At 35.6% G+C, this 21520-nt stretch overlaps 1 protein-coding gene across 2 annotated transcripts in view; it reads left to right on the top strand.

Moving 5' to 3' along the window:
• RNGTT (RNA guanylyltransferase and 5'-phosphatase) overlaps positions 1 to 21520 on the top strand; it is a 312630-nt gene that overhangs the window by 43768 nt on the left and 247342 nt on the right. The gene's annotated exons all lie outside the window — the stretch shown is intronic.

The following is a 21520-nucleotide window of genomic DNA, read 5'->3' as shown; positions in this document are numbered from 1 at the left end:
TTTTGCTAGTATTCTTAGTTATGTAAGTCAGTTTCTCTCATTCTCCTTCATTTTTGGTTTCAGACTTCTTTTTTATTAAAGATTATATTTTTGAGTAATCTTTGCAGCCAGCGTAGGGCTTGAACTCACAACCCTGAGATCAAGCGTTCCATACTCCACCTACTGAGCCAGCCAGGTCCCCCTGCCCCCCAAGTTCTGTTAGTTTGACATAAATCTATACCAAATTTAAGTTTGAGAGTGTTTTCTCTTGATGATATTGTCCTTTTTGGCATGTCTGCTGCCCACCACCTGTGTTTTGTGGTTGTTGAGCACTTCTAAAATTAACAGATGTGTTGTCAGTTTATAATCTAAAAATTACCAAGTCTTTCTGATACTTTGTTCCTTCGAATATTTTGTTCTCTATTTTGTTCCTTCGGATATTTTTCTCTTAATTTTTGCTAATACTTTTTGTGATTTTTATACACTCTTGTGGGTGTTACAGTCTTACAACAAAGCTTATCTTCAGTTTGATATTCTTATGCTTTTAATTAGTATAAATTTTATGATCCTCAGTAATATTTAACTTTTTCTATTTTGTAATCCTTATTTTTATGGCATTGCAATATGTATTTTTTCATCAAATGTTTTGATAGTTGAAGTAATTATTTTAACAGATGTTAATATAGAAGTCCTATTAACTTTTTCAAAATAAAGACAATATTTCAGAATAATTGACAGAACATATATATAGTTTAGGTTTTTCTTCCAGTTTTATTGAGATATAATTGACATATAACATTATGTAAGCTTAAGGTGTAGAATGTGTTGATTTGATACATGTATAGATTGCAAGATGAGTACTGTTAGCTAACATCTCCATCACTTCACATAATGACCATTTCTCTTTTGTGGTGAGAATATTTAAGATCTGTTGTCTTAGCAACTTTCAAGTGTATAATACAGTATTATTTACGGTCACCACTATGGTGTACATTAGATTCCTGGAACTTATTTGTCTTGTAACTGGAATTTTATACCCTTGACCAGTACTTCCCCACTTCCTCTACCTTCTCAGCCCCTGGTAACCACCGTTCTAGTCTCTGTTTCTATCAGTTTGATTTTTTTTAGATTCCACATATAAGTGCTATCATCTAGTATTTGTCTTCCTCTGACTGACTTATTTCACTTAGCACAATGTCCTCAAGGTCCATCTGTGTTGTTGTAAATGGCCAAATTTCCTTCTTTCTTATGGCTGAATAATAATCCATTGTATTTATATAGCACATCTTTATTCATCTGTTGATAGTTATTTAGGTTGTTTCCATATCTTGACTATTGTGAATAACACTGCAATTAAAATGGGGATGCAGATATTTCTCTGAGATGCTGTTTTCACCTTTTCATTTTTCAATGTTATTTTGAAGATGATATAGGTTGCACTTAATTTTTGTAAGAAGCTTTTGAATGTCAAGGTGGCAGTTACACCTTTTGGATCATGTTATCTTCATCTACATTGTGCTTGTAGTGACCTTAAGAGATATCTATGAAGATATGGAGTGGGGCAGATACAACTTGATTTTAATGTTAGGTGAATATAATGACACTATTTCAACATGCTTTGCTTTTTAGTAATTATATATATATATATATATATATATATATATATATACACACATACATATTTTTTTATTAGGGAATATATCAAAATATTTCCTTTTATTTGTCTTTCTTTGTTGGAAACCCATCTTTCCTTCCAACCTAGCATTTTCTAGCTTTTTGGGGGGGTGGATTTTATGAGTAACACAGGCTCATTAAACAAAGTTCAGAAAATAACAAGTGAAAAGAAGAAACTAAGTGATTTTATCACATAGAGATAACCATTATCATCATTGTGGTCTTGATTTTGTTTTTTTTTTTTTTTTGGTTATAAAGCAGTTGTATTAATGCTTAGTGTAGTGAATCCAAATAGTTAAATAACAAGTATGTTTTACATATGTGTGTTCATTTTTTCATATTATTTTGAATTAAAAATGAAGTAAATTAAAAAATTAATATTAATACATGGTAAAATTTTAAGCAATATAGGGATATCAGATGGTAAATTTAAGTTTGCCTTGTGTGCTTCTAAGACTGTTCATTCTACAAGGATAAATTTATAAGGATAGATACAGCTAAAGATTCAGATACAGACAATTTGGATGATTTGTCCCTTCCATGCCCTCCTCCTTATGGATGTATAATTTTGAAGGATAAATAAAAATTGCCTGATTGCTTATTTTCAAAATGTTAAAATTATATCTAATTTTTTTGGGTTAGAATAAGTTTGGAATCTATTAAATTGGTAGTAAGGATTAGCAGAAGTTAAGTTGATATATATTTTTAATAGCTATGTAACAATGTCTTAGGGTTTATTAATAGATATGTAGTATTGTAACAGTGTTACCTTTGTAACAGCTTCCTACCTCTGAGTGGAGAAGGAGTGAAAATGATGAGGTGCATTTCTCCAGACTTGATACTATAAAATGGCCCCGGGGATTTGGGAGTGAGGCATAGTTTTGATCTGATGAATTTCATATTCTGGATATTCTTTACTTTCTACCTTGTCTTCTCCATAATATCCAGGCTGTGATCTTGGCAAACCTTGAGCAGAATAACAAAGTCTGTAAAATTTGCCATTTGTATTCAGCCATCCTACATTTATTTTCCCTCCTCTGCATTTGTATGCTCCTTTCCCCATGTCTCAATGCTGTCAGACCTATAAATGATTCGCTACAGTAATTTGAGCTAAGATGTTTTGACTGATAATGGAAATATCTTATTTCTCATGGACCTGTGCTCCACCAAAAACAAAAGGAGAACCTCTAAATATCTTTTTGAATAACTACGCTGTCTTGTGATGCTTTAATCTGTGAGGAAAAAATTTATGTGACATATTTTCTGGACTAGTGCAAAATCTTTCTTTGGCACAGTAGAATTTAAGGCCAATAGCATGGGGGAGGGACTTTCTGTGATTTATAGGGTGAAAAGAACCTCGGAGGGCTGTAGAATGGTCTAGGAACCCATGGAATTAGAACAGCTGATCAATAGCCATGAGCCCTAGACTCCACTTTATGTATTCATTTATTATTTATTTTTTTATTTTTTTTAAGTAGTCTCTACACCACTGTGGTTGACAGTGAGATTATGACCTTTAGATTAAGAGTCGCATGCTCTACCCACTGAGCCAGCTAGGTACCCCACTTTATTTTATTTAAAGCCATGTTGTGAAAGGGGCGCCTTGGTTCATGAGTTCGAGCCCCGCTTTGGGCTCTGTGCTGACAGCTCAGCGCTTGGAACCTGTTTCAGATTCTGTGTCTCCTTCTCTCGCTCTGCCCCTTCCCTACTTGTGCTCTGTCTCTCAAAAATAAATAAACAGTAAAATTTTTTAAGGTCATGTTATGATAGGGTTAGGGACCTCTTTTTATTATCCTTATTCCCTAGTTTATTGGCTATTTATTTATTGTATCTAGCAACAGTATTTAGATGGAAGGATCTCTGAAATTGAGTGTGCTATGAGACCTGGATAGAGTTAGCAATAAAAGGTAATGCCTAGGAATTTTTATTAGTCTGGACAAGGCCTGGAGGTAATAGTGACAGTTTTGACAGGAATCTGTTGTAGGTTCTAAAACATTGTTGAATAGGGACTATTTCCTTATTGTAAAGCCAAAGAATATAGATAGAAATACAGAATTCTTTAAAAATGAAACAGTGAGAAATTTGTATTAGTTATATAGGTAAATTGGTAAACACTATACCACTGCAGTCTCAGAAATAGGTGGAATCATTTTGTTTGATAGAAGATTTAATAATTGTGTGTCTTACATTTCATTAAAATCAGACTTTTAAAAATGAGATGTCTCCTGTCAAAACATAGTATTTCTTTCTTCATAGCACTTTTCATTATCAGAAGTTACTTTTTCCTTTCTAATTATTTTACTTCTGTATCTCCTACTATATTGTAAGCTTCACAAGATTAGGGAGCAAGCCTGTCTTCTGTACCTTTATATCAACAGTGATCAGCAAGGCATTATGCTAGTAAATGTTGAATGAATATCTATTCTGAGTATTCAGAATAGTATTGAGTGTTTTATGCTCTTGAGAGATCTGTAGTTTCTATAGATTGAAATATTCTTATTTTATACTTTTCCTCTTTTTTTAATTTTTCTTTTTTTACATTTATTTATTTTTGAGAGACAGAGCACAAGTGGGGGAGGGGCAGAGAGAGAAGGAGACACAGAATCAAAGCAGGCTCCAGGCTCTGAGCTGTCAGCACAGAGCCTGACGCGGGGCTCGAACCCACAAACTGCGAGTTCATGGCCTGAGGGACGCTCAACCAACTGAGCCACCCAGGCGCCCCTCCTCTAAATATTTTTCATGATCTTTTGGTTCATTGAATGGATTGAGAAGGGAAGAAAGAAAGTCATATTAGAAAAACTGTACTGAGGAATAGAAAGAGCACAGAGATAGAAGTTAGTATACTGCTTAGCATTGAATGATTAAATGATTAAATGAAAGAATACAATACTTAATCAGATAGCATAAATAACGTGTGTTATATCTAGGGCACTACATATAACTTGACCCATGGGAGAATTATACTAAAATCAAATTAATGTGTAATTTGTGATTAATGAAACCATGGCATTGTAATTGATAGTACTTGATAAAGGACTTGTAAAATGTGAATATATACATATTTCGGAGCTATTTAAGATTTAATGATATGTTTGTGCTTATAACTGATTTTTTTGATGGATATATTGCATAAATGTAAATAATACTACAGAATAACAGGTTTGAGTGTTCTATATCTAAAAAGCAGTATTTAAGTCTTAAAGGTTCATTGACATATTTGGAAATTAGAACCAACATTAATTAACACTTTTAAAGTTGGGAGAAAAATTAGGTGAAATGAGAGTATTGGAAGTTACTGTGAAACCGAGCTTAGCAGCTCTAAATAAGACTAATAAGAGAGACAACACATGTGGTTAAGAGTCCATTGCTTTCAAGGAAGACAAGTAGCGTTTGTGGTTTGGTCCTCTTAACTTTGTATCTCCATGCCTTGCATAAATGAAGCAAATTTGAGCCTTAGTTTTCTCACATGTAAAATGAAAATAATATTCTTAGGGTTGTAAGTTTGTAGTGAAGTGTTGATATAAAGTGCATTCTAGAAGAGCCCTGATATACAGTAGATGCTAATATATTTTTTAAAGTAATTATTGATAGGTATGTACTTACTGTCACTTTGTTGTTTTCTGGTTGTTTTGTAGCGCTTCTCTGTTCCATTTGTTCTTCTCTTACTCTCCTTACGATTTATGACTTTCTGTAGTGTTATGTTTGGCTTTTTTTCCTCTTTATTTATTGTGTATCTATTACAGGTTTTGGGTTTGTGGTTACCATGAGAATCCTATCCTGAGATTATAGCAGTCCATATTAAGTTGTTGGCCACTTAAGTTTGAACACATTTTAAAAGAACTTTTTTTACTTTTTCCTCCACATTATATATATGTTGTCATACTTTACATCTCTTTTTTTCATAATTTTTCATCTAATTAGGGCCCTTTCTTTTCCACCTTAAAGAAGTTCCTTTAACATTTCTTGTAAGCCCCTTAGTGGTGGATGAACTCCTTCACCTCTTGTTTGTCTGGGAAACTCTTTATCTCTCCTTCGATTCTGAATACTTACCTTATAGAGTATTCTTGGTTGTAGGTATTTTTTAGCTCTTTGAATATATCATGCCACTCCCTTCTGACCTACGAAGTTTCTGCTGAAAACTCAGCTAATAGCCTTATGGGCTTTCTCTTGTACATAACTTTTTGCTTCTGTATTGCTGCTTTAAAATTCTTTAATCTTTACATTTTAATTACTCTGTGTTCTGATGTGGACCTCCTTGGGTTCATCTTGTTTGGAACTCTCTGTGCTTTATTAACCTGGATGTATGTTTCCTTCCCCAGGTTAGGGAAATTTTCAACCATTATTTCTTCAAATAAGTTTTCTGACCCCTTTTCTCTCTTATTCTGAGACCCCTATGATGCGAGCTAATACATTTTTAAAATGAAACCTGTATTAACAAATAATTCTTGATATATTTGGGCATAACCTATTTTGGGGTGTATGTGTGCACACATGTATTGTTGTCAAGAAATCATAAAATTGGAAGGAAAGAACACTTTTACCCTGTAAAAGGCCACATAACATAGTGACTGAGATAATAGACTGTGGAACCAAACTGCCCAGGTTGAAATTTTGGTTCATCGTATTACTACCTTTGTGATCACACTTTCCATGTTTGTAAAATGGAGGTTATACTAAAATCAGTTCTTCGGTTTTGTGATAATTAATTGAGTTAACATATGCAAAATAGTTTTTAATTGTGCCTGGTATTTTGCCTTCACTGCTGTTATTCTTCTTGTAGAAGGGAAGCTATTTTACCCAAACTGTTAAATATGTAAAAGTTTTATATTGTGTTTCTGAGCTACTTTATGTAATCTAGTACAGTGTTTATATTTTTCTTGGAGGTTTGTGTTGAGATCCTTTCATTTTATTTTCCAAATTGTTTTTAAAATTTCCACATACACCATTCAAATGAAAGTTCATTAAAACATGTAGCCTCTTTCAAATTTATGTAAGATCTTTGTTTAATATTTTGTTTCATACATGTTTAAATATTAGTGTCCAACTAATACTTAAAATGGGAAAAACATTTAAAACTGAGGGTTTCAAATCCCCTCCCACCCCCACAGGGGGATTACTGCTCTGAATAGGACTTTTGTTATTCATTGCTTCATTATTAGAGAAACTGAACCAATTCACTGTGCCAAAAGCAGACATAAACTTTTTCCACATGGCTTACAACATTATTGCTTTATTTTTGTCAATGTAGTTGAGTTATAATTTATATGCAGCATATAGTTCATTGAATTTTGACAGATATATACCTCCATGAAATCACTGCCATAATCAAGATACAGATCATTTTATTATCCTAAATGTTTTCTCCTGTCCTTTTTGTTTTAAGTTTATTTATTTAGAGAGAAAGGAAGAGAGAGAGCTAGTGAGTGCATGTGGGGGAGGGGCAGAGAGAGAGAATCCCCAAGCAGGTGCACCCCTCCTGTCCTTTTATAGTCAATCCCTTTTGCTGCCACTAGCCCTAGTCAGCCAGCATCTGTCATTACAGATTGCTTTGCATTTGCTAGAATTTTATATACATGGAGTCACACAATGTGCACTTTTTTGTGTCTGACTTTAATTCTTTCAATATAATGAATTTATAACGATTCTAAAACTCTGTTAGTATGTATAATAACAATTTGTTCCTTTTTAATGGAGTCTTACTATAGTATATGGATATACTATATTTATTCACCTGTGATAGATATTTGGGATGTTTCTGGTATTTGGCCATTTTAAATGAAGTTGTAAACATTTGTGAGTATGTAAGTCTGTGTAGACATGTTTTCATTTACATTTTTTTATGGTTTATACTTTTGATGTTTCTAAGAAATATTTGCTTTCTTCAAGGCTGCAGGATTTTTCTTAATGTTTTTTTCCTAGAAATTTTATACACTGGGGCTGTGATACATTTTGAGTTAATTTTTGTATATGTGTTAGGTGAGAGTCAATGTTAATTTTTTTCCCAATGAAAATCAGTTCTAGTGTCATTTATTGGAAAAGACTATCCTTTTTCCATTTAATTGTCTTGGCACATGTGTTATAAATCAATTTACTGTTTGGCTGTTGTTGTATTTACTGTTTCATTGACCTATGTGTCTATCCTTACCGTAATGTCTTGAATTCCTTAGGATTATAGTAAGTTTGAAAATCGGGTAGTATAAGCCTTCCAGCATTGTTGTTGTTTTTTAAAAGTTGTTTGACTGTTCTAGATTGTTTGCATGTTCTTTAAATGTGAGAATCCACTTTTTAGTTTCTCTGAAAAAGCCTGCTAGAATTTTCATTTGATTTGCATCTAATCTACATGTACCAGTACTGAATGTTCCAACCCATCAACCTGGTATATCCCTCCATTTATTTAAGTCCTCTTCTGTTTCTGTGGGTAGTGTTGTGTAGCTTTCACTATAGAGATCTCATATGTCTTTTGTTAAAATTTTAAAAAAGAACCTGTGTTTTTATATTGTAATTAACTGCCTGTTTGCATGTGGCCCTGAAAGGAGGTCATTAAACTTGGAAATCATTACTTGGAAATTTAAATGGAAATGCCTAATACCTGCTGACTTTGAAAGGAGGTTCCTTGCTTTGAATTCAGAAGTACCATCTCACCCATGGCAAGTAGTTCCATGAGGACACTAATCATTTGTGCATGTTGATATTGTACTAGCAATCTTGCTGAACCTCTTGTTCACTAACTCACTATGTTTTCTAATAGTGTGACTATAGATTTTTTGAATTTCCTATGTATGTCATATCTGGAAATATTTTCTGTTTTCATTCAGTCTTATAATCAGTACTTGTATGTTATGGTATTAGACTTCTAGACAATGCAGAATTATATGGTATTGGGTAATCTTGTCATGTTTCTAACTTTAGCAGGAGCAGTTCTCAGTTTTAGTATTAAGTATGATATTTGCTGTAGGTTTTACTATATAGCCTTGATCTAGTTAAGAAAATTACTATTCCTGGTTTGCTAAGAATTTTTATCATCATTGAATTTTATTGTATGCATTTTTAGTGTTTATTGAGATAAGTCGTATGAGTTTTTACCTTTAATCTGTTAATTTACTTAGTAGTGAATTAAACTGATAGATTTTCTGAAGTTGAACTACTTCTTCTCCAACATGATGTTGGATTCAATTTGATGGTTTTTTGAATTTATGTTTGTAAGTGACATGGATCTGTATGTTTTTGTACTGTCTTTGTGTGGTTTTGATACAAAGATTGTACTATTTTAAAATGAATTGGAGAGCTTTTCTTCTTGTTATATGTCTAGATCATTTATATAAGTCAGAGAAGTTGTGTTATTCTTATTAAAGTTGTAAGAATTAAAAGAGGTAATTACTTTAAACCAGTTACTATACTGCTTAGCATTAAGTGATTAAATGAAAGAATACAATACTTAATCAGATAGCATAAACAAAGTGTGATATGTCCAGGGAACTACTACATATAACTTGACCCATGGGAGAATTTCAAGGGTAGATCTAAATCAGTATTGGTCATAGTGGAGATGCAGAGAAGGTGAGGGTCTGTTATAGTTGGGTGGAAATCCAGTATCAGGATAAGTGATATCAGGGTACTGCAGATGCAGTTGGAATTGAACTGTTGTGTAATTATGAAACTCTGCCTTTTCACAGATCCTGTAGAATATTCTGGTAAAGGTAATAAGAACTTTTATAATAGAATTTCTCTGTAATTTGTAATGCAATAAAGAGAAATGATCTGTCTTTAAAATTCATTCATTCAAAATTAATTCAGTGTCTGTTAAAAAATGATGAAGATAAAGAACTATGTCAAAATTTTAGAATTAATCTCATGTTTTATTTTCCCTTCCCCTTCAAATTTTATTTTCTTTTTAATCTAGAGATTAAATAGTATAAATTTAATTTCAACTAGTTGTGAATCGTTATCTAGGGAAAAACCAAATTCTTATTCTTATTTTATTTTCGAGAGAGCACAAGTGGGGGAGGGGGAGAGAGCGACAGAGGGAGACACAGAATCTGAAGCAGGGTCCAGGCTCTGAGCTGTCAGCACAGAGGCCAGCGTGGTGCTGAAGCTTACAAACTGTGAGATCGTGGCCTAAGCCGAATTTGGATGCTTAACTTGCTGAGCCACCCAGGCATCCCCAAATTATTTTTTTGTAACTACTATTGTCACATAGGTAGCAAAGTCAAAGGTAATAACTCACACTATGTTGACAATAGAAAAAGGGCAAAGTTATGGAATGATTTGTAATAGATAAGCAAAAGTCTTCTTATGAATTAATCATGATGAAGGCAAGCTCCACGAGGGCTGGATTTTTATCTTCTTAAAAAAAAAATGAATTATTTATTCTCTCTGCCAAATAGATTTCTTTTTGTTTTTAATAAGGTCTACACCCAATGTAGGGCTTGAACGCACAACCCTGAAATCAAGGGTTGCATGCTGTACTGACTGAGCCAACAAGGTGCCCCAGGATTTTTATTTTTTTAACCAGTGTGTCCTCAGTGCCTAGATTAGTGCCTGGCACATGGTAGGCACTTAATAAATATTTATTGAATGAATTGGTCTGTGAAAAGCTGCTAATGTCTTCACATGAAAGATAAGGGAAACATAGTGATTGTGAAATTCTTTAATTTTGATTTATCTTACAGAGTGAGCGTGAGTGGAAGGGAGGGGTAGAGGGTAAGAGGATCTTTTTTTTTTTTTTTTTTTAAATGTTTGTCTCTCAACAATAAATGGAGTGCGAGTGGGGGAGGGGCAGAGAGAGCTGGAGACCCAGAATTTGAAGCAGGCTCCAGGTTCTAGGCTCTGAGCTGTCAGCACAGAGTCCAATGCAGGGCTCCAATTCAACAAACTGCGAGACCATGACCTGAGTCAAAGTCAGTCGCTTAACCAACTGAGCCACTCAGGCGCCTCAGAGGGAGAGAGAATCTTAAGCAGGCTCCTTGGTGCTAGGTCCCACGACCCTGGGATAATGACCTGAGCCAAAATCAAGAGTCTGATGCTCAACCAACTGAGCTACCCAGACACCCATTAGGATAGAATTTAAAGCTACATAGACTTAAGAAAGAAACAGCTACTTTTGTTTGGATTTATGTAATGTAGGGATGATCTGTTATTTCCATAGAGTTGTAAAAGGATTAAATGAAGTAATTAAAACACTTAACATTCAGTAGTCAGTAGAGAAAAGATAGCTATATATGCATATACTTATCTTCTGACTTACATATAATATACACACACATACAAGCATACCCTGCTTTAAGAAAAATGGAATTTATAAGGTAAATGTGGGACTTGGATTACAAGGAAAATTTTTGCAGGAATTAAAAAGCCACTTAGGCATTTATGGAAATGTAATTTATAGTCAGCTTTTTATAACACATCTATTTAAGTAAGCGAGATACATTTACATAATGTTTCTTGGAGGAAATTGTAGACAGATTCATTCTTTCTGAACCCTGGTCTGGGAATCTCCTTTTTTCATCCATTCAGAAATTATATTGAAAACTCATACCTCCAGGGCTCTCTGTCTAGTGCCAAATGGATCAGGAGTGCTTAAGACAGGATCCCCAGTTTTAAGTTTTCATCTAATCCAAGGTTTAGCAAATGTTTTTTGCAAGGGCCTGATAGTAAATATTGTTAGCTTTGTGGACCATGTTATTCCTGCCTCAACTATCTCAGCGCGGCCCTTGTAGCACAAACATTCATTTGTTTACATAAACAAATGAATGTAACTGTGTTCCAGTAAAACTTTATTTACAACAACAGGTAGCAGGCCACATTGGACCTTTGGATCAAAGTTTGCCAATCCGTGATCAAATACATTCTCCTTACAACTCAAATGTGCTTTCCTTTCTTTATAAGAAAGTGTAAAAGTGAGCTTAAAGTAGGAAAACCTACGTTTAATACAAAAGTATTTTTGTTTTAAAATTTGCTTCAGTAAATTATAAAAGTTGAAAAAAGTTTTCTTCCCAGGCGCCTGGGTGGCTCAGTTAAGCGTCCGACTTCGGCTCAGGTCATGATATCACCGTCCGTGAGTTTGAGCCCCACGTCAGGCTCTGTGCTGACAGCTCAGAGCCTGGAGCCTGCTTCGGATTCTGTGTCCCCCTCTCTCTCTCTGACCCTTTCTCGTTCATGCTGTGTCTCTCTCTGTCTCAAAAATAAATAGGCATTAAAAAAAAATTAAAAGAAAAAAGTTTTCTTCCTGTTAATAGTAAGTCATTGGTAAGCCCCTGGTACTTTGACAAGGTGTTTTATGTAATGTAGGTAACTCAGGAAATGTATAACTTTAAAGGAAATTTAAGCCTTTTTTTTCCCATAAAAATCACATTCCATGCCTTTGTTATAATAGAGTCCTCCATGTATGGTGATGCTCTATATGTCCTAATAATGTACTTAGTGACTTACAGAAATAGCTATTGTATGGATAAACTAATTATAATATGTTCAGGCAATTTCTGTATTTGCTGCTATAAGGATTTTATACAGAACAGTGTAATTACCCCAGGTAGTTAGTAGCTTGCTTGGATCCTTTGATATGTATCTCATTAATGGTGTTTGTAGCAGATGTTTATTCTAATGACTGGAGCTGGATGTTCAGACAGGAACAGTGAGGATAAGGTAATGAAACGCTAGACTAGAAAAGTCTGACATGCTGAGAAGAATATTAAAGAGGTTTCAGATGTCTCTGGAATAATTTTCAGTGAACTACAAACAAAAACCAAAATATGTTTTATGTTATTTAGGAACAAAATGAGTAAATCAAATTATGATCAATTAAGTAATGTGTATACTACTTTAATTTAGATTTGTTCACTGAGCTATTTTTCATTTCCACTTGAGGGAAGGGATTAGAGCAAATGCTAATTTGCTTTAGCTCCTTTTTTTTTTGACTGCAAAGCAAATTGTTCCTTATGATATGTAACATAAGAACCTTGAATGTTAGTATTAATAAGAATTTATCTCTTATTTACTAATAAGCATTAATTAAAACCATATATCATATTCAATACTTAGAAACTTCCTACTATATAAAGTTATACCTGAAAAGGATTTAAAATTTTGAACTGTTCTAGGGAAACTTAGAGTTTTGTAGAAGTGTCTAAGGGGTCAGAATCCAGAAATAAAGTGTTTGCTTCAATCATACAAGTAGTGGCAAAATCAGCAATACAACTCTGATCTTCTATAGCTTTTTTTCTTTATTGTTCTGTATTCTAGTATTTGGGCTGTTAAAACTTGGTTTATGGTAGTTTTTTCTCATTATATAGTTAATGTTCGGGTTTACTAAATGTTTAGCATCATACCTCTGGTGATAAGCAGAAACCCTTAGAGTGTAGAGCAGATTACCTCACTGACAGACTCTAGCCCTGTTTTTTTTTTTTTTTTTCGTTTGTTTTGTTTTGTTTTGTAGTAATTTCATTAGAACCTACTGGAAGGGAGCCAGGCCAGTTTTCTTGCAACTGGTAGGAACACAATAATGCTGTGACTCCTGTGTTTCTGTTTTATCATGGAGAAGAGAGACTAACAAAGAATAATTAGAGGTCAGTCAGAAACACTGTTTAGTGATCTAAAGCTATAGTTGATATCTGGTGGTAAATTAGTTAAAAAAAGAAAGTAGCAGAACTCCTTTTACTCCTTCTTTAAAGCCTGACTCTTAGGTGGAGCCTCACTATATAAAATAAGTTAAAGTGGTGCTGCTTTGGGTGTTGCACATTTTCAGAGAGCATGTGTGGTTATATTCCGGGTGGTCTTTAATGTCACCGTGGGACTTTTTTAGGGCAACAGTCCCCAAACCACTGGGCGTTTGGGTTACATTACCATCATGGTTATATTACCGTATAGGATACTTTTATAAAAAAACAACAACAACAGGGGCGCCTGGGTGGCGCAGTCGGTTAAGCGTCCGACTTCAGCCAGGTCACGATCTCGCGGTTCGTGAGTTCGAGCCCCTCGTCGGGCTCTGGGCTGACAGCTCAGAGCCTGGAGCCTGTTTCCAATTCTGTGTCTCCCTCTCTCTCTGCCCCTCCCCTGTTCATGCTCTGTCTCTCTCTGTCCCAAAAATAAATAAACGTTGAAAAAAAAATTAAAAAAAAAACAAAACACAACAACAACAAAATTAGAGATCCAAATTCAGTAGGTCTTGCTTGTTATGGAGAATCTACTTTGAAAAGCACCCTAGTCGATTCTGATTTCTAGTCCAGTTTAGGAGCTATTGCTTAAGGTACCCTGTGGAATATAGTGTAAAAATCAGTGATCTGAATCAGAGTAATGTTTAGCCAGCCATTGAGTTTTAAGGATACGGCTGAGAATTTGTTCATTAAATGATTACAGGAGATGCATATAAAATACTTAGTATAGTGTTCAATGGATGTTATTGTAGTCATAGCTAAAGACTCCTTGGAAAACTGTGGGGTTTTTTTTGTTTAAAAAAAATTTTTTTTAATGGCTATTTATTTCTGAGACAGAGACAGAGCATGAGCAGGGGAGGAGCAGAGAGAGGGAGACACAGAGAGGGAGACACAGAATCCGAAGCAGGCTCCAGGCTCTGAGCTGTGAGCACAGAGCCTGACGCAGGGCTCGAACGCACAAACCGTGAGATCGTGACCTGAGCCGAAGTCGGTTGCTCAACCGACTGAGCCACCCAGGCACCCCGGAAAACTGTTTTTACATGCGACCCAACATTTAGTTTCCTAGAGTTCATTCACGATTCTCCTAGGGTGTAGTGTAGTTACTGCACCAGAAGAAAAGTAGGTATTGGTCAAAAAACAGTCTAACATCTTAAAACCAAACTTTGAAATCGGTATCAGCTGGTCACATCCTTAGGATTTACTAATGGATAAAAAGATTGTTTAAATATTAGTTTCTTTGACTAAATGCTAATTATGAGAGTTATTCCTAATTTATAGAGAGATTGTCCCTGAAGTGGTGGTACTTAAACATGAAAATCAACTGAATTCAATATCTGTTACCAAATCTGGGTAGAGAAGGCTTAGAGCTAAACAGAAACAGGTAAAACCTCTGTGGCAAATACAGGTGCAACCCCGAGGTAGAATTTGCAGCTCCCCTTATTTTAGGTGTAGCAAACATCTAGAACTTTGAAATATTAAGAAAATCCTTTTTTTTGTTAATATTTCTAAGCACATGTATTTTATATTATTTATTTTATTATTTTAAAAAGATTTTAATTAATTAATTTTTTTAACGTTTATTTATTTTTGAGACAGAGAGAGACAGAGCATGAACAGGGGAGGGGCAGAGAGAGAGGGAGACACAGAATCGGAAACAGGCTCCAGGCTCTGAGCCATCAGCCCAGAGCCTGAGGCGGGGCTCGAACTCACGGACCGCGAGATCGTGACCTGGCTGAAGTCGGACGCTTAACCGACTGCGCCACCCAGGCGCCCCGAAAGATTTTAATTTATTTTTGAGAGAGAGAAACAGAGCATGAGCAGGGGAGGGGCAGAGAGAGAGGGAGACACAGAATCTGAAGCACGCTCCAGGCTCTGAGCTGTCAACACAGAGCCCGACGCGGGGCTCAAATCCATGGCCTGCAAGATCATGACCTGAGCTGAAGTCAGGCACTTAACTGACTGAGCCATTCAGGCGCCTCTAAGCATATGTATTTTAAAATACAGCTAGGCTACAGGGCCCAAATACATGAAAGAAGATAATATAGGACAAAGAGATTGACTTTGTCTCTTTGGTTATTCATATAGTCAGTAAATATTTATTGAATATCTACCATATGCCAAAATCAGAACTAAACTGTATTAATATTTTTGTATTATTTTTTTATATTGACATGGACAATTTGCTTTATTTTTCATTTATTTATTTTTTTAGAGCATGCACATGTGAGTCATGGGCTGGGGGAGGCAGAGAGAGAGAGAGAGAGAGAGAGAGAGAGAGCGAGCGCGAACGACCATATCTTACTTAGGCAGGCAGATGGATGTGGGGCTCGATCACACGACTTTGGGATCATGACCTGAGCCAGTCAGGAGTTGGATGTTTAACTGACTGAGCCACCCAGGTGCCCCAAACATTTTCCATTTTTAAAGTATACTAAATTATGGCTTAATTCTTTTTTTTTTTTTTTTAATTTTTTTTTCAACATTTTTTATTTATTTTTGGGACAGAGAGAGACAGAGCATGAACAGGGGAGGGGCAGAGAGAGAGGGAGACACAGAATCGGAAACAGGCTCCAGGCTCTGAGCCATCAGCCCAGAGCCCGACGCGGGGCTCGAACTCACGGACCGCGAGATCGTGACCTGGCTGAAGTCGGACGCTTAACCGACTGCGCCACCCAGGCGCCCCAATTATGGCTTAATTCTTGTCAAGATAAAATTATTTGCTTGCATTTGAACTGTTTTTATTTTTTTTGTTATATATAACTAATGATCTCATACCCATCTTTGTGTAGGTTATGATGAATATAGTACTTAGATACTTAAATCTGAAGTCCTTGATACATATTGCCAAAGGCTCTGTGATACACCCCAAATACCATTGCCTAAAAGGGCCCATTTCACTGCATCCTTGGCAATTTTGGGTAGTTTCATAAATAATGATGTAGACAAGTTGACAGTCAAAAATAAAATTTTGTTATTGCTTTAATTAGCATTTTTAAAAATATCATTGTGGTTGCTCAAGTTTATTTTCGGTTTTGGCTATAGCAACAATTTATTTTTTTAGCAATAATTATTTTAACAGGTAACACTTGGTGAGCATTTATGTATACTAGACATTGTTCTGAGGACTTTACATAGAGTAGCTCATTTCATGCACATACTCTATGAAGTGTAGATATCGTTATTATTCTGGTTCTATGAATTAGGAAAATGAGGCACATAAGGGTAAGTTTTTCAAATCCATACAGTTACTTAAGTGACAGTAATGGGACTTAAGTAACAGGATTTGCATGCAGGTGGTCAGGCTGCAGATCCTGGGATCCCTACCACTATACTGTATTATAAACTGTATTTCTTTTATTTCTATATTGCCAGATGATGTTTTCATTATTCTTTTTCAACATCTCTTTGGTTAATTTTACTGTTTTATTATTATAGGTGCATTTTTGTCTTAGTTTCTACTTATTCTGATATTGTCTTCCTTATAAAACATTATATAGGGAGATTAAAAGTTCTTTGTGTGAGAACTTTTATCCCACTCCTTGGGATAGTCAATATTAAGAGTTGGATGTTTGGTTCCTGTGTACATTATGCCCCCATCTACCTGCCTGCTACCTTCTTCCTTCACTGCCTGAGCCTCCATATAAATCAGATATGATATATATTGTTCTCTTTTAAGTAGAATATAGGAAAACTTTACCAGTTTTCCTCATGTTGCTTTGTGATGGTAATTGGAATAGCATTGCAACTTTCACTTGATGGGAGAATCAGTATGTTTGCAGAAATAGTATTTATTGCTTTACTAGGTAATTATCAAGCGACTGTAGGCCTTATAAGGTCTCAAAGATGATACAGCACACTGTAGGTAAACAAAATAGAATTCCTACTCTGAAGCAGCTTTAAGATAGAAGAGTTGTAGTAAAACTATGTATAGTACAAGACAATCAATAAGGAGAGGTACCAAAGAGCCGCTGAAGAGTATTACTTGGTATTCCATATGAAATATGAGTGTTCACTGTGATTTTAGGAGTATAATATTGGATATCCTACATGAATTCTTAATTTTGATAGTGGAATAAGTAAGAGATACAAACACATTTGTTATTTAGTATTGAATAGTGCTACTGCCTAGGCTGAAGAACATTTGTCCTCTACCCCTATTTTAGCTCTGGAGCTGTCTGTCGGGTGAGATGTTAAATGGATTTCATGCTTCTTTTTTCACAATTCCTTTACAAATTGGTTTTTTGCTCAAGTGCTCTAACAGTCCATTATGTATGATTATAGAAATGGCAACTACTGGTTTGGGTAAAAAAGGGAAAAAAAACTGTTCCTCTTTGTGAATCAGTGAAAAATTGTTGAAAGAATGATCATTGATTTTTAAAGAATGTGTGCTTTATACAAAAGAATATTGAAAGTAATCAGCTATGTCAGGAACAAATGAAAAATAAAACAAACTTTTGGAATATTTTTTTTGATCTTTTCTTTTTATGAAGACTGATTGCTGTATAAAAATGAAAATGATTTTCATATCTTTCTGCTCTTTTCATACATGGTCTTGCCCAAACCATTGTAAGTGGCTTTTAAATTTTATTCCAGATTAAGGCAAATCTGAGCAGTGGATGTGGCATTACTCTCTGATGGAGAACCACTTAAAATGATACAGTATTGGGGTGCCTGGGTGGCTTAGCTGGTTAAGCATCTGACTCTTGATTTTGGCTCAGGTTACGATCTCACCATTTGTGAGTTTGAGCCCCGTGTCAGGCTCTGTGCAGACAGTGTGGAGCCTGCGTGGGACTCTCTCTCTCTCCCTAGCCCTGCCTCTCCCCTGCTTGCGTATGCACTGTCTCTCAAAATAAATAAATAAACTAAAAAAAAAAAACAACCATTATTTTACGTATTTAATTTGTGTGACTATGAAGTTCTAAAAAGCATAACCAAGAAAGACTTCTTATCTGTAGAACTGGTAGGTTCATGAGATTAGTTTATATAAGGATTGCAACTAATTACCCGATTTGTGCAATGAATAATAATTTTGCAGTATTCCATTATAGTGAAAGCTTTTCAAATCTTCTTAATTAGGTCAAGATCAGTGAAGATGCCTGTACCTTACTAAACCTTTTCCATTATTAGTAGTTGTGAATTTTTCTAACTTGGACTTGATATGTCATAAAAATGTCTTTGTATTGTGATTCTGGTCTTGTAATAATGAATAATGAATAATGATAGTGTTTTAAAAACTTTTTCCCCATTCTAAAAGTAATTTGTATTCATTATAGAAAATTTAGGAAATGAAGATAAGGAAAAGGACAAAAATGAAAAGCATCCATAATCTTCCCAGTTAGTGATGGTTGTTGCTTCTCACATTTTGGTGTGTATGCACTTAGACCTTCCTCTCTTGTATGTATTATTTTGTTTAGTTAAGTGAAAATGTATTCATTCCACGGTATTTTTCAGTGTGTATTATGTGCCAACTACCACTCAAAGTGCTGGAAATTTATTACAGTGATCCTTGCTATTAATGGAGCTTCTATTATGTTTTCTACATAAACTGTTTAATATCTATGACTTACAGTTCAGTAATCTGCTATTTTTACCTAATCCATCCTAAATGTTTTTCCATTTCATTAAACATTTTTTGTCTGATGACTAAAAATCATTTCTTTATTAAGATAATACTTGCTCATGGTTAAAAAAACAATATTGGAAAGCATATAATGGAGGGCCCCATTCCTTCCTTTTCTCCATCAGTCCTGCTCAGTAAAGGCAACCACTTGAAACTATTTCTATTTTTTACTTATCCTGTGGTTATATGTAAATCTAAATAATATAATTATATCTCTGTATTAATCAACTTTAGGTGAATTTTTAGAGTGGTTATGGGGAATGTAGCACAAAATCTTTGTGCTTGCCTTTACTTCTAGTTTCTCATCTTAGTTATACTCTTGTTAGTTCTTTATTGATCAAGCCTGAATATGTAGACTACCCTTCACTGTTCTGATAACCCCTATAAGAGTGTTTGTTGACTCTTCATATTGTAAGATGAGGACTTTAAGAGTTCCCTGCCTTGGGGCGCCTGGGTGGCTCAGTCAGTTGAGTGTCCTACTTCGGCTCAGGTCATGATCCTGCAGTTTGTGGGTTCGAGCCCCGTGTCGGGCTCTGTGCTGACAGCTCAGAGCCTGGAGCCTGCTTCGGATTCTGTGTCTCCTTCTCTCTCTGTCCCTCCCCCACTTGTGCTGTCTCTGTCTCTCAAAAATAAATAAATGTGATAAAAATAAATAAAGTTCCCTGCCTTCATCTACCTCTCTTATGTTTAATATTTAATATTAAACTCTAACTTTAATATTGTCAACTTCGTTTATATTTACATGCTGTTTGGTGAACATAGTTTTTAAAACAATTTTTTAGGTCTCTGGTTGAATTGAAATGGTGAAAATACCTAAAAATGTCTTCACTGGAACTAGTTATATTAGTGGAAAGGATTACATTTCCTTTTTTTATCATGTGAAAAGAGGACTCTAATTTCTCAAACATATAGGGACTTAACACATAGACTTGAGTACAAAGGAATTAGAAGGATGGAGAAACAAAAGTGTCACCTGGAGATTAGTGAGCTGCTACTACCTCTGCATTTTTAAAAATTAAATTTTTAAAAAAATGTTTATTAATTTATTTTGAGAGAGAACAAGAGGGGGAGAGGCAGAGAGAGAGAGGGAGAGAGAATCCCAAGCAGGCTCCGTGCTGTCAGAGCAGAGCCTGACATGGGACTCGAACCTACGGACTGTGAGATCGTGACCTGAGTCCAACATCAGGAGTTGGACTGACTGAGCCACCCAGCTGCCCGATCAACTTCTTAAATCTCTTATGAGAATACTATATAGAGGGTATTTAGAGTTATTTCTTCTTTCCGAGCCATCTTTTTTCTTCATGTTTCTGGTTTTCCTGAAACGTATGGTGATTCTTGGTTGGCGATTTGCATTTAAAAATGAGGCAGAAAAGCTGTTTGGAAGCTCTGAATGTGGGCTGGATTTGTCAACTGTAACCTTTGCTTTTTAATAAGTACTTGTGCTGGAGGACCTTTTAATCTCACTATTCAGAGAGGTCTGTGTTTTGGGTCACCATTGCCCATGTGGGTACAGTTGCTTTACTTCTTCCTCTAAGGATTTGGTTCAGTTTCTTTAGAGAAGAACCCTCTGCTGTTGTTGTTTTTTCCTTTTGCTTAGGAGGTAACCTACATGTCTTATGTATGTGAGTTGTAGGGATGTAATTGTTTTACATTAGTTAAAAATAACCAGTCCTGGGGCGCCTGGGTGGCGCAGTCGGTTAAGCGTCCGACTTCAGCCAGGTCACGATCTCGCGGTCCGTGAGTTCGAGCCCCGCGTCGGGCTCTGGGCTGATGGCTCAGAGCCTGGAGCCTGTTTCCGATTCTGTGTCTCCCTCTCCCTCTGACCTTCCCCCGTTCATGCTCTGTCTCTCTCTGTCCCAAAAATGAATAAACGTTGAAAAAAAAAAATTAAAAATAACCAGTCCCTCTTTTTCGGTCCATTTGTTACTCTAGTCATCCTTTGTAGTTGTCTGGGTCTTCTTTGGGGCCTTGCAGAATGGGCAGCTTCATTTGTGGATGTTGTAACCTCTGTGTAGTGGTTCTTGGCACTTCTCCATCTATTTCTTGTTGACTAGAAATTTATTGAAATAGTTCATCTGCAGATGCTCTTCCCCCCTTCATTTCATTATCTTCATCGTTGTGTGTTGCATTAGTTATCTATTGCTACCTAACAAATTACCTCAAAATTACCCCCCAAAGTTAGCAGCTTAAATAAGCTACAAATATTTATTACCTCATAGATTTTGAGAGCAATTCAGTTGTGTGGTTATGGCTCTTACGAGGTTGCCATCAAGCTTTTCCAAGCCTGCTGTCGTCTCAGGGCTCCATGTCTCAGTTCCTCACTGGCTTTAGACCTGAAGCCTCCATTCCTTGCACTGTGGGTTTGTCCACAGGCTGTGGGGGTGGGGGGAGGAACCTTTTTTTCTACCCTCTTAGATTCTGTGTTTGGGGGCCAGTGAATTAAACTGACAAAAGACCAAAAAGAAAAAAAAAACCCAACAAAGTTTATTCATATGCATATAGGAGTGCACAAAAGAAGTGGTTTGCTAAAAGACTCAAGTTAGGGGTTTATATACCTAAGTTAATAGGGAAGAAGGAGCGGGAAGGAAAGACTGTTGTG

This window comes from Felis catus, chromosome B2, assembly GCF_018350175.1.
Source record: "Felis catus isolate Fca126 chromosome B2, F.catus_Fca126_mat1.0, whole genome shotgun sequence".
Classification (NCBI taxonomy): Eukaryota; Metazoa; Chordata; class Mammalia; order Carnivora; family Felidae; genus Felis; species Felis catus.
The sequence above is the reverse complement of the archived record's forward strand: the minus strand, read 5'-3'. Positions and strand labels throughout refer to the sequence as shown.